Here is a 5,699-nt window from a genome sequence, read left to right as displayed (position 1 = left end):
TCCTTAGTGCATTTTCAATATTAGGATCTCAAATTGCACATAATTGTAGACATAATTTAGATTAAGGTCCTACCTTCATCTTCAATATTACTCAAAACTCTTAGATTTTTCTTATTTCTATATACAATTTCTCCTTTATCCATCAATTCACCTAATTCATTTCCCTGTCTAGCCCTATCTTGATAATTTTAATATTTGGATGCATTGATGACCAATTTTCCCTCTTATCTTTTTTTTCCTTGAACCACCTAATAGCCCTTGAGTCTCATAGTTTCCACCTTAAATTTTACCCTTTCAGCTATAGGTTAGACCAATTTCAACCTATACCAAGTATAGATTAGACCTAGTTTGACCTATACCTTGGGGTTGGATTTTTGTGGGTTTGGGCCCCATGGAAGTTATTTTTATTTTCCTTCCTAGTGCAATTGAACCTCACACATTTGGACCCAAAAATCATTATAGAAGAAGACTTCCTCTCTTTAAATTATCACATCATCTCATTCCAAGCAATCCATATACATGAAATCTAAGTTGTATTCAAGGAGCCCAAGTAAGAAATAAAGTATTCATTAATGGGATTCCTCTACCATCTATTAAAAATTCATGTATTTCCTTCCATATATCTAACTTCTTTATCTATAGGAAGAAAAGAAGTTACCTATTAAGGGAGGAGATATGTGTTTATTCATTTAAGTCTTCATCTTCTCTTCTTTAATCCAATATTTAAGTGAATTACAAGAATATAATACATGATTTTTTCTCTTGCATGATTCCCTTATGTTTTTTTATGTTGAATTAAGGCTAGTGCATCAATGTATTTGATCACATACTAAGTACAATTGCATCTACATGGCACAATATATTATATTTCTAGACTTAATCTTCTACTATATGATAAAATTACCTTTATTTAAATTCAAGGTTAATTATGAAATAGAGGCTTTAGAAAAGCAAGCCTCTTCCTACAATAATTTCCCCTTCTCTCTTGTGTGTAGGTGCATATTTGTGGAGTTTCAAATTTGGATTCACATATTTAAAGATAAAGTATTAGCCATAGTCATACGAGCTTTATTCCAACCTTGATGGGTATATTAGGTCAAACCTATTTCAACATGTTCCTACAAACTTGAGATTTTGATAGTCGATTGATTTAATCATTAAGTTATTGAATCTTGGTTAGTTTCTAGTTTTAGTACAGTTTGACAGGGTTTCTATAGATCTAAGGTTGCTTCCTCTACTATCTTTCAAAGAAAATACATCCTTATCCTTTTTCCTTTATAGAAATTACTTTGATACACTAGATATAATATCTTGATGTTTATCATTACATGAGTGTTTACTTTTCTTTACTTTACTTGCATCCTTGCACTCTTACATAGATAGAAAAGACACTAGAATTCACATTCTCTTTTGCACTAGATCATGCATTAGCACCCTTCAATCTACTTGGGTTGTGCTAATTAGATTTAGTTTTGAAATGGGTTTACATTTTGGGGGCTCTTCCAATGCATGTGTAATGTGGGGGGGTCTATCATGGATCACCATTTTATATATACAATTTTATTAAGATTAATTTGTATACAATTATGATTGAGAAGTTTAAGTTGACGATCAAGAATAAATCATCCCATCTTAACCTTGAGGAGTGTTTAACATAGAGTCCCCATGAAACACCTTACTTTAATTATTTAGTCAAACAAAAAACTCAAAAATTTGTTCTCAACACAATGAAGGGTTTATGAACTTTTTGTATGGGGTTAAAATTGTTTTCAAAAAATAAAGGATCCTTAAAACAATATATCTATTGGACAAACAATGATAATAAGAAACAAAACTTAATAGAGAAATATTCCATTGAACTTATTGGTTGACAAATATGATAAGTCCCAAAAAACTTTAATATTTGATCCAGTTGCACTCAAATTGGAACTTTGAAATTCCCTTTACTACTGAAACTCTGACATTAACCTTTTTTTTAAAAAATATCTAAAAGGAACTCGATACAAGGGTTAAAATTTAGCAAAAAATAATATTTGACTAAGTATCACATGCTGACTAGAAGATATCAAAAATCCTATCTACTAATATCACCTTTTATGTCATATGCAATTTTAACTTGCATATGCATTGTATACAACAGAGAGATCATATGAAGAGAATCGAAAGAGAGAAAAAACTCCTCTTGTCATTAGGGATCAATCTAATGCACCAATAACATTATTGCTACATTCTACATCATCACTAGTTTTGACAAGCAGTTCAAGTGGATGCATCTCTATAATGGCTTCTTGGTTAGGAGAATTAGGAACATATGATTTTTAGATCTCCATGTTTTTTTCTTCTATGTTTATATTATTCCTTTTGATGAATTATTTTACAACATCCCTTTCTTTTTCATCTAGCATTTCACTCTAGGTATGGAAGCAATTTTTTGATTGAATGCCAATTTTGTATACAAAAATTGCTCATTACTAATGTAGTATCATAAACCTAGTCTTTGGGATCTCCAAGAAAATAGAAACTTGTGGCATGATAGTATTTTAGGTGATTTTTTGACAAAATCTGATTCCTAGAAAAATTCTTTATTTCTCTTCTTCAAAAAATAAAAAAATCAAAGAACTCACTAGAAAAGATAGACCAAAAGATATTAACTTTAGCATATAAAACATCCACAAAACCACCAAAATTTCAATCCAAGAAAAGTTAAAAGATGAATTCCATGTTATAGGTCTACCAAATAGAGTGGACTAGATTAAAATAGTATATTTATAATAAAAAAAAAAATGTTCAATAGTCTTAAGAACATGAAAAATAGGGAAACCAGTGGTGGTAATACCAAGAGAGAGAAATGTTACCAAAAACAAGCTTTTTAACAAATATATCCAATATAAAACATAGTTTTTTTGCTTCACTAGGTTGATACCATAACAAGTTTAAAATTAAGTGCCACTTGGAGGTCATCCAATCAATGCTCGATTTCTAATTTAGTGCTTTAAGTATATTATCTGCATCCTTAATCATGTTTTTAAAATCTTCTTAGTAGAGATATCCATAAAAGAAGTATCATCCTTCTATTGTGATATGGATCTTAATTAGACTCAGGGGTTTATTTTTCCCCACTATATTTGGTATGGTTTCCCCTTAGATTTTAGTATGGGCATTTTCTGGCAATAACCTAAAGATGGGGTCAAGGGGAAACACCTCTTGTGGGGGTTTTCAGGGGTAGTGCACCTAAAAGCTCAACCACGTTTATTATTGTAAAAGACGCTAGATACCATTTTTCTATTAGATGACTTATTTTAGCTCTAATTTTGTAAGCAAAAAAAAGCTGGAATAAAATGGCTTAGGGGTACGGATTTCATAATGCATGATGAATTTGTAGCTTCTTTGCGATGGTATTGAGTTGTAAGCAATTGCTTATTGTAATCACTGGATAATAATAATATTGGACTTAGCATTGGTGGATGTAGGCTAGGGATTGGGTGAACCATGTTAAATCTTTGTGTCTTGTATTCTCTTCTACATGGTTTATTATTTTCTAGATATTGGTTATATTTGCATGTAATTGTTATTTCTTTCTGTGGTTAATCCTAACACCTTCCATTTAAGTATATTATAAATATTGACATTGTCATCCAACTTTCCAGGAAAGAATGGCCCCACTTCTCTACTTATGAGAGTATATGTTTTTGTGTGGGTAGTTGGGATACCAAACTTACACTACAACATTTGGGGGAAAATTGTGATGACAAATTACGATGGGAGTGCAATTTGTGTGTGATTTATGTTTTTTTGCAAATGTTCCCGACAGAGTCATAATACCAATGGTGTTGTTGTAATTGTGATGCTTGCATGATTGTAAACAAAAAAAAAGAAAAAGAAATTCTCATTTTTTATTTGTCACATGAATTCATTGAGCTAGGGCAACAAATTCACAGGTATCCCACACCATGAATGAAAACCCCAATTCCTTTGGCATCTGATTGCTAATCTTATATGGCACTTTTATTGGATTCTTCTCATTTGAGCTCCTACAGTGATAAATTCTCTCTACACACAAATATCGACAATGTCTATTTCTTCTCTATTTCTACAACAATTTTATGAGGCAAGCTATCTATATAAAGTTGGATGTGTTTTGACCAATGCTAATGATTTGAGTTTGTGCAAGCATCTTTATGATGTCTCCATGACATTTTTCTATCTTTTTTGGGACTAACAATCAATACTAGTAGATTCTACTATGATAGGTTTGAACTCAAGTGCATACCAAATATCATGCTCCAACATTGAAGATGCACCAAAAAAAAATGGATGGACCAATTCCTATATTAATTCAACAAATTTTTTTTTGCGATTACCTTATATGTCCAAGGCATTAATTGTCCTCTCTCTGTTAGCCATCTATTAGGTTGTTCTATTTTAGAAAAAGAGACTTTATCATATATGCCCCTACTTATTGAGCTCTACAAACTAGTTATTTTCTCAAATATTTTACAAATACAAGTAGCCTTTGTTATCACACTCCTCTGAAATGGTCTACAATAAAAAATGGTTTTAAACATTCTATTGCATTAGATTTTTCCCTTCATGTCTCTCATTATGACCTTGGTTTCAATTTATAGAAACTACATTTTCTATAATGTCAAGTTCCACATCTCTATTATTATGATCTTGGATTTCATTTTCTAGAGCATTATGCACTTCCATTACATCTTGCTTTGGAGGTCCATCATTCTACCTTCATTTTTGTTGTGTATTCTTCCATTGCATGCTTCTTTGACTCCTCCAACAGTGAAAATCAATAGTTTGCACAACATTCTATGAGTGAACTAGGAAAACTAGAATCAAATTTATCATCTACATGATAACTTGGGAAAAATGACTTTAACATCATTTTAGTTTCTAGGAGGATATATATCTATATATATGACCTCTAGACTACTCCTTGCAATACTATTGTATAAAATTTAAATAAACTTAATTTTTTCATAGGAAGAAAGTATGAGTTATAAAAATTTAATTGAGTTGGCATTGAACTTGTGTAGGAGTTCTAAAGATTTTTGTAATAAAGAAAAAAATTCTTTGGTCAAATCCAAAACATGCTTGAAGAAGAATGTGAAGGCTTAGAAGTAGGTAGATGGAGTGAGTAGATACATTAAGAAATTCATGATTTTTTTGGAAATATGGATTAAATTTATCATGTGAATTTCTTAATTTTCTTCATTGACAAGAAGCCTATCAAAACTATGTTATTCATGAGACTAAACACTCATGATCAAATCTAATCTTTGATATGGTTTTGAAATAAAAGCACAATGATGTTTCCAAGCATGACATAGATATGAAATTTAAATAGTATGTCCAAGAAATGTTGAGAGTTGAAACTAAACTATTTTTTGGAGGGTGAAAGGTGGTCCTCAAGTTGGCAGCTTGGTAAAAGATACATTGGAATGAGGATATCAATTTATGGAGAGAGATTTCAATCTCGGTGCTAATACTTTTGAGATAATTTTATAGTCCATGTTGTTTGTAGAGATGAGATAGTAGTTGGCCAAGTGTTCTACATTGTACTTTTGCATGATAATAGCATCATCATCTTTCTACCATATACTCTCTAGGGCAGAGATAACATAGGAGAACAAATTATATTGAAAGTATCATATAGCTAAGTAAAGTTCCACTTCTTTGTGCTTCAA

Source organism: Cupressus sempervirens, chromosome 3 (genome assembly GCF_028749045.1).
Source record: "Cupressus sempervirens isolate cs-2001-9-10 chromosome 3, ASM2874904v1, whole genome shotgun sequence".
Lineage (NCBI taxonomy): Eukaryota > Viridiplantae > Streptophyta > Pinopsida > Cupressales > Cupressaceae > Cupressus > Cupressus sempervirens.
Note: the sequence above shows the minus strand (reverse complement) of the source record.